Source organism: Eublepharis macularius, chromosome 10 (assembly GCF_028583425.1).
Source record: "Eublepharis macularius isolate TG4126 chromosome 10, MPM_Emac_v1.0, whole genome shotgun sequence".
In the NCBI taxonomy this organism is placed as follows: Eukaryota; Metazoa; Chordata; class Lepidosauria; order Squamata; family Eublepharidae; genus Eublepharis; species Eublepharis macularius.
In genome coordinates this window covers 13,743,172-13,755,225 of record NC_072799.1, presented here as the reverse complement: position 1 = coordinate 13,755,225, position 12,054 = coordinate 13,743,172, and positions in this window count along the sequence as shown.

Below are 12,054 nucleotides of genomic sequence, written 5' to 3'. Positions count from 1 at the left end.
TCTCTACAGTCTAAGATATTTGCTGGGGAGACTGCTGCAGATCTGAGAGCACAAAGGGCTGAGAAACTGATTTGTAAGCAATATGGTGGCTAGGGCTGCCAACCTCCAGGTGGGGTCTGGAGATCTCCCAGATTTACAGCTAATGTCCAGGCTGTAGTTATAGGGGGGAAATGACAACTTTGGGGGAGGATATTCTTTATGGAATCACATCCCCGCTGGGCTCCTCCCCTTCCCCATGCTCTTTCTCCTGGCTCCACCCCAAATCTCCCAGAATTTCACAACCCAGAGTTGGTAACCCTATGCCTCAAGTGTGCACAAATGGTTTTGCTGCACACACTGGTGCCTATTGAACATCCCCAACAGTGAAGGAATGGGCTGCCCTTCGGGGCTGGTTCAAGATGTCAAGGGGACCCCTCAACAAAATGCCTTAAGCGGGCCTCCCACTAACTCTTTCATACCTCATCAGCAAAGAATCCATTGTCCCTGCCGATTGCTTTCCTGCCCTCCTTCTTGGCTTTCCTCCACTAGTGAGGCATTGGCACTATCAACTCTTGATTCTTAGTGCTGTTGTTGCTGCCACTGTGGCTAGCCAGCCTCCCACTACCCCAAGTAAGCGAGCCAGAGGCATTTAGGAGTTTTGCCATAGAGTTTCCAGTGATTCCTAGAGCTACCCTATGTCACTTCCAGGCTTTATCCAGAAGTGACATCACACCATAGCTGATGTTGCTCACTTTCTCTTTCCCCACCCCAACTTTCCCACTGGCTGCTAGGCTTGGCCTGCCAATTCTATTTGCATGTATATCAAAATCAAGACTTTTGGATTGTGTCTATTCTAAAAATAGCATAAAGTGAGGCAGGGTTTGTTGGGCCTCAAGGGTGTTATCAGAAATAACATGCTGCAGGCTGTTGTTGTGGAGGAAACAGACAGTGCACATATTGTAGTACTATGAGATGCTACTTGAATAAAATTCCACAAAAATGGCAGGTTCAGAAGCCATGTTGTAGTCATTCTGCATTGTTTGGGTCAGAAATAACAATCTGGCGGGTGAAGGGTGCAATCTGGTAGAATCTGGAATTTACTGGCTTTTCAGAGGTTATTTAATGGATGTGGTTGTCTTGTTGGTTAGAGCAGTAAAATATTCATCAACTAGCAGCCCTCTATGAGTGCTTCCTCTCCTAAGGAGGTACAGACCAATGCCTGGAAAAAACTATAAACCAACACCAGCGGCCATACTTTATCAGATACACTTGATAGAGCTGGTGGTATCACCATCAAGTTTTGTGTGAATACTAGAGCGTTGCCTCGATGTGGTGATATCACTTCTAGGTCACACCAAAATGATGTCACCGCATTGCTGGAAATGTAAGAACATCTCCAGAGACACCCCTGCCCATGTTGGTAGGTCTCCCACTGGTTGCCAGCTGCCTTGGGCTCACACAACTCTACTGCTCCAGCTTGCAATTTCATTCAGGTTGCTAAAGCTCCTGAGCTCAAGCTCTGGGGCCTGGTGGGATCAGGCTAGCCTAGCAGTGGCAGGCACTTTGGCCCCTCTGAAGAAAGGGCCACATTGAGTCCGAGTACCAAGCTGTGACTGACCCAAGGTCACCCAGCTGGCTTCAAGCGGAGGAGTGGGGAATCAAACCCGGTTCTCCAGATTAGAGTCCTGCCACTCTTAAATATTACACCAACCTGGCTCTCAATATCAAACTGGCTCTTTGCTCCTTTACGCTACCTCAGCCTGGGCCTTCTGCCAATGCTACTCTTGTGAAGTGAGAGTAGGCTCTGAGGGGTTATGGGCCCCTCGTGTCCTGCCTGGTAGGGGCATAGTAGCTATCTCAGAAGTGGATTACAAGGTCCCTCTCACAGGCTTTGGCAGGGTGGCCTCTGGTACTGCTGGAGCAGAGCCAGCAGGTGCCTCTGCAGCATCAGGCCGTCCCTGATCCTTCTGGTCCCCTGGCTCCTTAGACTCTTCCTCTGAGCGCTCTGTGTCAGAGTTCCTGAGGTTTGCTGCTAGAAAAATAGGTTGTGGGATATTATTAATAATTAATAATAACATTTGATTTATACACCACCCTTCAGAACAACTTAATGCCCACTCAAAGAGCAGTTTACAAAGTATGTTATTATTACCCCCACAACAAAACACCCTGTGAGGTGGGGGGGGGGGCTGAGAGAGCTCTGAGAGAGCTGTGACTGACCCAAGGTCCCCCAGCTGGCTTCAAGTGGAGGAGTGGGGAATCAAACCTGGTTTTTCAGAGTAGAGTCCCACCGCTCTTAACCACTACACCAACCTGGCTCTCAATACCAAACTGTCTCTTTGCTCCTTTACGCTACCTCAGCCTGGGCCTTCTGCCAATACTACTCTTGTGAAGTGAGAGTAGGCTCTGAGGGGTTATGGGCCCCTCGTGTCCTGCCTGGTAGCTGGCTTCAGACACTTCCTCTGAGCGCTCTGTGTCAGAGTCCCTGAGGTTTGCTACTAGAAAAACAGGTTGTGGGATATTATTAATAATAATTAATAATAATAATAACAACATTCGATTTATATACCATCCTTCAGAACAACTTAACGCCCACTCAGAGCAGTTTACAAAGTATGTTATTATTATCCTCACAACAATCACCCTGTGAGGTAGGTGGGGCTGAGAGAGCTCTGAGAAGCTGTGACTGCCCCAAGGTCACCCAGCTGGCTTCAAGCAGAGGAGTGGGGAATCAAACCCGGTTCTTCAGATTAGAGTCCTGGCTGAGAGAAGCCTTGGATCCATGCAGGCCACGCTAAGTGGGAGAACAGGCAGCGGGTGAAAAAGCCTGAAGATTGCAGTGGGAGCATAGGCATACATGGAGGGAGATGGTCCTTTATAATGTTTCAAACCCAGCGGAAAAATTCAAATCCCTCCCCCCCCCCCAATATTTTAGTTCATTCTTTGAAGAGCAGTAATTTCAGGTCAACTGTGACAGCCCTGGAGGCAAGATTCTATTCTCACTCGGCAAAGCAGGTCTAATCTATGGCTTAAGTTGTGTAGTGCTAACTACACAACTCAGACCCATAAGACTGGAACCACAGGATGCTACTGGAATGTACTCTAACCTTGTTACAGCGACTCCGTTCCAAATGTTTCCTGTACCGTCCGCTCCTGCAGCCCTCTGCCTTTTTCCAATTCATCTCAGTCTATAAAAGGTTGAATCCAACCCATTTCCTCAGTAATTACCCAAGAACCATTGTGTGCATTCGTTTTTTGCCCGAGATAACACTTTAGCGTAAGAGGACGGTGGTCATTAAGGCTAATGGCTAGCTAAATAAATCTGAGCCAGCCAACAGAATGTCAGTGCACGGCTGCCACAGCTAAATGCGGGTGGTATTCCTTCTATTAATGCAGCGCACAAACAAATGGCCTCATCATTCCACCCTCCCATAATAATTCCAAAGTGATTTAAAAGGGATGAGCATTTCTGGGTTAGAGGATACTACTTCCTGCATGAGAGACACCATAGCATCATTTTGGCTTTCAAGCTCTATATATTCACTGGGTCCATGTTCCCTTTTTGCTGCCATCAGTACTACTGAACCAATACGGCAGCAATGGAGCAAGCTGTGCCGTCTCACGTCCCATGGCAGCACCTCACACTTGGTGTGTTGAAACACAGTTAGTAAATTCATCTACCTTTTGAAAGCTGATCTTTCCTGAACATAGCTGATGTGTGGGGGTGGGGGAAGAGTCCCGCTGGCTCCACAGGGGTGGGGAACGTGTCAGGATAAAAATTAGATAGAAAGCTCACATTATTTAAAGTTAAGATTCATGCACTACTGAGAATCACATTTTCTAGCTGTGGGGCTTTGCTAAATATTTGCTAAATATTCCATACACTAATGCTCCATTCATGGTTTGGCTTTGTGCGTCCTTTTCCTAGCCATCTTTTTACAAGCCCAACTTATCCAAACAGAACGTAATGGGGACTTACGGTGCTTGGCGGATATCTGTTTATTTTCAGTCAGGCTGCTACCTGTGCAAAGCTGCAAACGTATTCTAGGCCACTCCTACAGCCTATTTTTCTAGCAGCAAAGCAGGTCTAATAACACACATGGATTCTTGTCTGCTAATAACTTCAGACCCTCAAACAGAGAGAAACCACTCGCCTCCAAAAACCTCTGTCTTGTCTGGACTCACTTCCAGCTTGTTTCTTCTAACTCTCAATGCAATCTAACAGGTTGTAATCTGACTATGACAAAGACTCCAAACATTAGCTATCCCTCTCGCCTGAAAACTACTCAGAATAGAAGAGAAGATCCAGGAGCTGCCTCTTTCCATGTGTAAGTCCCAGTATAACCTGGAACAATCCCATATGAGCCAGTTTGGTGTAGTGGTTAAGAGCACGCGACTCTAATCTGGAGAACTGGGTTTGATTCCCCGCTGCTCCACTTGAAGCCAGCTGGGTGACCTTGGGCTAGTCACAGCTCTCTGGAGCTCTCTCAGCCCCACCCACCTCACAGGGTGTTTTGTTGTGGGGATAATAATGGCATACTTTGTAAACCGCTCTGAGTGGGCATTAAGTTGTCCTGAAGGGCAGTATATAAATTGAATGTGATGATGATGACGACGACGACGATGATGATGAAGTCAATATGAAGACAACGAGGTCCTTAACATACCTAAACCAGATGATGTAAACAAGAATGTTGAAATCTCAGTATCAAAAAAGAGTCGCCAGCACCATATTATTCTACTGACAATGTGGGCGTGTAATCTGTCTCTACAAGTAGATCCGCCTCTGATTATTGCAATAAAATAGGGATCTTGGTCTAAACTGAGTATGTATTCCTGAAAGCAATATGTACCTTGAGTTTTATTAGAAATAAACATTGCCAGAATACGTAGCCCAAAATAAAAAACAATGTTGATCATCCTTGTCGTTAAATAATTGCTTAGATGGAAATTCGACAGTGACAGAGTGACACCTGGTGGAAGTTATGATGAAAATGATCTGTGGTCAGCTGGTAAAGTTAAAATGAAAGTAAGGTTACTAACCAGCCAGTATTCAACTGATCCAAATAGGAAACATATTTTCTCTCAAACAGCTAGCATTGGAGCGTAATACATCATTAAAATCTAGATTCTGCCAGGCTGTGCCTGATCCTGGCTCAACCAATAATCTGCCAATGCCAACCCTGCTCCATATCACCACCTAAATTTAACCCTGGCTTCTTACCCAGTTTTCCAAATACAATCCTGGTTCCAACTCCGACCAAGCTTGCTTCTCTAAGTTCTACCGTGATTGGTCAGATGTTGTTCTGGCTTGGGGTGGGGTGTTATGCATTGGGCTAGCTTCAGGTAAAGCTAGGCTTCTCAGGTCTGAAATCCTATTGGGAAGTAATTAGCAGCAGCCAATCGATTATCTGGGATGCGGGCCAATTGGTGTTTGGTAAACAAGTTGCATTGTATTCAGGGCATGCAAATGAAGGATGCTAGTTGCATGTGTTCCTATTGGTGGGTCACTGAAAAAGGGGCGTAGTTTGGGTGTATATACATCTGGCTCTTTCAGGAGTTGTTAATTGTATTTGCAATAAAGATGTTCTCGTGAGCTGAAATCACTGCCTGGCTGAAATCAAGATTTACTACCCCTTTAGGTAACGAAGACTTCTGCAAAGACATCAGATATACCACAAAGTAAGCCAGAGGCATAGAAATTAGCCAGGCAATGCCATCACGCAGTAAGTCAAGGGAGAACTTTGTGACAGGCCAACTTATCACATTGTTTGAAGAATAACATTGGCCAGGGCTTTTTTTCTAGGAAAAGAGGTGTGGAACTCAGTGGTAGAACTCAGGACTGCACAATGACGTCACTTTGGGTCAGCTGGAACAAGGGGGAGTTTTTAAAAGTTTAAATCGCCCTAGGCGAAAATGGTCACATGGCTGGTGGCCCCGCCCCCTGATCTCCAGACAGAGGGGAGTTTAGATTGCCCTCCACACCACTCCAGCGGCACGGAGGGCAATCTCAACTCCCCTCTGTCTGGAGATCAGGGGGCGGGGCCACCAGCCATGTGACCATTTTCAAGAGGTGCCGGAACTCCATTCCACCACGTTCCCGCTGAAAAAAAGCCCTGACATTGGCCAAGTTCGCATAACACCAGCATTTATCAGTACATAATTTTCAACCCTGCTGGCTTTTAACTGGGAATATCTGCCTTTCAAACTAGTGTAACTTGGTGTTCTTGTTCCCCAGCTGGCTATTTCGCTCCATAGTGAGACCATTCCTGCAAATTTTGTGCTGCAGGTATACATACGGCCTGAGTCTATGTATGGCCGATTCCAGACAACTAAGTAGAAGGCGCTGCATGCCGCCATGTTCCGGATCGTGACGGGGAAAACGCTAAATATCGCGTTTTCCCCGTCGCGATCCGGAACATGGCGGCATGCAGCGCCTTCTGCTTAGTCATCTGGAATCGGCCTATGTTTTGCCAGAAAGAACCCCTATTGATTTCATTAGAGTGTAACGTGATGTCCCTTTATTTAACTAAACATCTATACCACACTGAGAGCCAAGCTACAAGTGACGAATGACACTTGCCTGGCAAGTGAACAGACTCACGTGTATTCCTCCCTGTTCACTTGCCCTCCACTTGAGTGGAGAGCAAGTGGAGGGCAAGTGAACAGGGAGGAATACACGTGAGTCTGTTCACTTGCCAGGCAAGTGTCATTCGTCACTTGTAGCTTGGCTCTGAGATGAACATACTTTTATCTAATTGTGCACAATCTTGTGGCTACTGTGTGAAACAAGTGCTGTAGTGAAGACACAGGTAAACCAAGAAGGTGAGAGGGCAGAATCTATATAATCTCCAAGAGAAAAAATGTTGCAAATGGAGAATATGAGGGGAGAAATTGTTAGCCATCACAAGCAAGGAAGATAGAATTAGGTACTTTCACAACATTCACATGAAAAAAGCTTTAATACACGATTGATTGAATGCTGGAAATATACAAAAGCTGTCATTATGTGGCTGGAACTGACAGCATGGTGGCATCAAATGATACAGTATGGCCGAATATAAAAATTGGTAGGTTGTGCAGCACAGCTGGCTATGTAATTTCTTTGTAATTTATAAGGGTACAACATCTGGCCCTTGGCAGCTGGGTTCCCATCTTTTTATTTCATTGTCCAGATTTCTCTGCCATGAGGGAGAAAGACTTTTAAGTTGTGTGTGGAAAATTTTCTCGTTTACTCACCAAGATCAAAATGAGGAAAATACCCTAGGAGAGAGGGGGAAAGATCACAGTGAAGAAGAAAAGGCCAATTGACTCTAACCAATACAGGTTAGTGAAATAATCTGATGAAATGGTCAGCGCAATCTGCCATATTAAACAAAACATATTAAGGAACTGGGAAGATCGCTTGGAAAATTTAGCTAGACTGTGATGCTGAAAAACGAAAGACACTCCTTATGTTCATTGAGATATATTTCTTTACCTGTTTGTGCCATTTCTATGCCCACTTCTTCAGCTCAGGGTAGCTTACAATTAAAAAAACAAAACAATATACATACAAGCCTTTGAAAACAAGCAAGTGGACACAAACAGCATAAAAATTATCCATAAAATAGAAGCAGACCATTTAAAAGCTGGTAAGATAAAGCCCTGATTTAAAACTGAGGAAAAAGATGTGTTTTGGGCTGTCACCTAAAAGAAAGTAAAGTAGTTGGCAGGTGAGCCTCAAGGGGGAGGACATTCCAAAGGCCAGGGGCCACCACAGAAAATATCCTGTCTCTAGTTGCCACCTGCCTTCCATCTAGGGTTGCCAGGTCCAGATTTGGAAATTCCTGGAGATTTGGGGGGTGGAGCCTGGAGAGGGTGGGGTTTGAGGAGGGGAGGGGTATCAGAATGGTATAATGCCATACAGCCCACCCTCCAAAGCAGCCATTTTCTCCAGGGGAACTGATCTTTCTCACCTGGAGATCAATTGTAATTCCGGGAGATCTCCAGCCACCACCTGGAGCCTGGCGACCCTACTTCCATCTGAAGGCAGGGACACAGAGAACAGGGTTTGAAAGGCCGATCTTTACTGATAGGCTGGATAGAATGGGAGGAGACGGTCCTTCAGGAATCCTGGCCCCAACCCATTTAGAGCCTTCACTATAACTGCAGATTGATGAAACACACCCAAAGACGTTGGAAACCAAGCCTCAGAACAGCTGGATCTAGGGTTCCCTGTGCCTGGGACAACCCAAGTCTGGCTGCTCTTGTGCGTGCGCACAGCATGCGCGTGCTCCCAACACTGCATGATGACGGCACTTCGTGACGTCATCATGCAGGGCAGGTGTACTGCCAGTGGAGCGGCGGCAGCACCGGCAGTTGGGAAGCTGCCCGTGCCACTCGCCTGCCCCGCTGAGGGGGCGGCCAGCTTGCCGCGCACTCCCTGTCCTGTAGGGCAGGCGAATGGTGCGGGCGGCCACTCAGCCCTTTGTGCCACTAGCTTGCCAAGCAGGAAAAGGAGTGAGCGGCAAGCTGGCCGCCCCCTCAGCCAGGCAGGCGAATGGCACGGAGGGTTGGGAGGCCGCCCATGCCATTCGCCTGCCCAGCAGGACAGGAAGCACGGCAAGCCGGCCACCCCCTCAGCGGGGCAGGCGAGTGGCGTGGGCAGCCTTCCAGCCCTCCGTGCCATTCGCCTGCCCAGCTATGGGGGCGGCCAGCTTGCCACGCGCTCCCTGTCCTGCTGGGCAGGCGAATGGTGCGGGCGGCCACTCAGCCGCCTGCACTGCCACCGGCGCACTCCCAGCAGCTGGCAGCTGCGCCCAGCGCCCCCTCTTTAGCGGTGCTGGGGGCAGACTACCCCCCGCCCCCCCTCGATCCAGCCCTTCCTCAGAAGACCGTATCAAGTGAAGATCATTGTGTGTGTGCAGTCTACAGTCTGCTGCAACAATTTGAATTACACTACACAATACAAGAGACAAGAGCATCGGGAGCGTTTTTATATTGGTTTCTAAATGTGTGGGTGTGTTTGTTTAACATAAATATTGTACAGTTGACCACTGAGGAAGGCCTGAGGGACAAAACACATCTGATCGGTCTTTGTATTGGTCATTGGACTGCAGCAGCATCTGTATATGGAGAATGCTCTAGTCACTTTTAACATACGCATGTAGCCTGTAATTTAAGCCCTATGTTTTTAACTTGTTTTTAACTACAACCTTGTGTACACTCATAATAAATACTTATTTGGAATATTTTTATTTTAGTTTGTAACTTGACCCTGTATTTTCCCTAACCTATTTAGGGCCTTAAAAGAGAAAAGGCAGCACTTTGAATTGTTCCTGGTAAACAGGGCAAATCGTTCAGCACAGACATGATATGATCCTTGTAACCAGCCCATCAATTACCTGGCTGCTGCATTTTAGACCTAATGAAGTTTACATACTGTTTTCAAAGGCAGCCACACATAGACTGAATTAGAGTAATCTAACTTGGATGCGATCAGAGCATGGATTGTTGTGGCCAGACTGCACTTTTCTAGGAAACAGTCGTTGGTGAACCAGCCAGAACTGATGAAAGCCGCTAGGTCCCAAGGAGGAGATCTGAGCCTCCAACTGTAGGCCAGGATGCAGTACAATCCCCAAGCTATGAACATGCTCCAGGTTCAGGAGCTGAATGAATCCCGTAATAAGGACTGAACAGTTCAAAATAAGGGGTGACTTTAAAAACTAGAAACACTGGACATTCCTAGTAAACTGCAATTTAAGGTAAAAATAGACATGACAGGAACATAGGATCAGCTGCCTAGGAATGTGTGTGGGTTCCTCCTCATTGGCAGTCCTCAAGGAGTGGCTGGACGAATCCTTGTCAGGGATGCTTTAGGCTGTTCCTGCTTTGGGCAGGGGGTTGGACTAGATGGTCTATAAGACCCCTTCTAACTCTATGATTCTGTGATTCAATATAGCTCCTGCCAGCTGAATCTTATCTTGGATAATGACTTGAAACAGTTCCTGGTGGGAGCATTTTCGTATTTTTAATCTGAGTAGTTTTGCTTGATATAAGCATGGATGTCTTTATTTTTTCCAAGGTTAACATTAACATCATCAGGGAGTCTTCTTAACTCAGAAGCTTTACATCTTCACACACCTGTTTTTCTGAGGCACTTTAATCAACCAAATGAAAACATTTTGTGCAATATTTTTGCACGATTGCATTTTTCTCAAGCTAGTTTCAAATGCATCCGTCATAGGAATAAATGATTTCATTTAAAACTTGTTTCTTGGAGAAAGCTTTCCACCAATATCAGGGGCCACCACCAATATTGGTTTGTTTTTCTCATTCTTTCTCATTCATTCTTTTCTCATTCTTGTGACTCAGGCAGGTATTCTTTTGTTTTTACTTCAATTTCATCAAAACTTTTTCAAGAAATAAGAGAGAAATATGTGAAGCTTTGCATGTGTACTGATGATTCCATGTATCCTGTAGGGCTCTTTTGATCTAACAAATGATTTCAGAGATATAGCATGAACACAACCTCATTCTTCCATTTTCTGCTGAAGAACCGATCACCTTTTTCTCTGACACTAGTATGAACATGAGCAAGGCAGCTACCGCTGATGAAGCCTTGGTATCTACTTCCCACCTAGTGTCAGAGAGGTAATTTGGAACTGTGGACTCAAGATCCAAGAATAATCTGAGTACTGCCCACAGTTTTGTTGAGGTGGAGAGAAATTTATGTATTTGTTGCACAGCAGTAAAAAAAAATTACTACATCTAGGCAGCAATCAATTACAGCACAGCACAAAAGATTCAGTGAATGTGGAGTACTTAGAACATATGTAACATACTCATTATGCAGAAGTTTTTGCAAGAAGCCATTACGCTTTCTGCTATCCAGAGGAGTTAGCTGTGTTAGTCTGTAGTAGCAAAATAGAAAAGAGTTCAGTAGCACCTTTAAGACTAACCAACTTTACTGTAAGCTTTGGAGAATCACAGTTCTCTTCGTCAGATGCAGGATGCATATGGCGAAGAGAACTGTGATTCTCGAAAGCTTATGCTAGAGCAAAGTTGGTTAGTCTTAAAGGTGCTACTGGACTCTTTTCTACTTTCTGCTATGTATGTTGGCTGCCGCTGTCTGCATTCCTCTTCTGGTCCTTGCTTAGTCAGCCCTGATGGTGCTTGCCCTCAGTCAACTGCAAGTGAGGTGGTGGGACAAGGATGATCCAGCAGCAACGGGCCCAGGCAGCCGGCCATCAGACCAGGCTCCAAGGTCTTGCCAGCCTGCTAGCCTCCTGCCCTGCCCAGTAGCAACAAAGTCAGGCAGGGGAAACAAGACCTGGAAATGCATTATCTGCCTCTGCTCAGCGGCCGTGTAGTGGCTGTGGACATGCTTCACCAGAGGAGCCAGAGAGATGCGCTCCCCAGCCAGCCATTAGTATTTTTTCCAGAGGCCATTACAGCCAATCTGACACTGCCTTCACAAGATTCCCGTGAGGCTCTGTCCCAGGCAGCACTAGGCCAATACACTGCACGAGTTTGGGAGTGCCCAACTAGAGTTGCCAATAGCCAGGTGGGAAAAAAATGACCCTACAACAAATAGGATTGCCAACTCCAGGTTGAGAAAATCCTGGTGGTCTTAGGGGTGCCAGCTTCAGGTTGGGAAAATCCTGAAGATTTGGGGGGTGTGGGTTAGGGAGGGAAAGGACCTCAACAGTGTATAATGGCATAGAGTCTACTTTCCAAAGCAGACCCTTTCTTCAGGGGAACTGTTCTGTATGGCCCCGAGATCAGTTGCAATTCTGGGAGCTCTCCAACTACCACCTGGCAGGGGGCAACCCTAGAATCGAGCTTGGAGAGGGAACTCAGAAGGGTCTAATGCCATCAAGTCTACCCTTCAGTCCAGAGCAGCCATTTTCTCCAGGAGAAATGCTATCAATCATTTGGAGATCAGCTGTGATTTCAGGCAATCTCCAGACCTCACATGGAGGATGGCAACCTAATAACAAAGGCTTAATGTGTGGAAACGGTAGCCCACGCTTTTCATGGCAGGGAGGCACCTGCTAAATAACTGTAACATTCTATTAAACATACACTGAA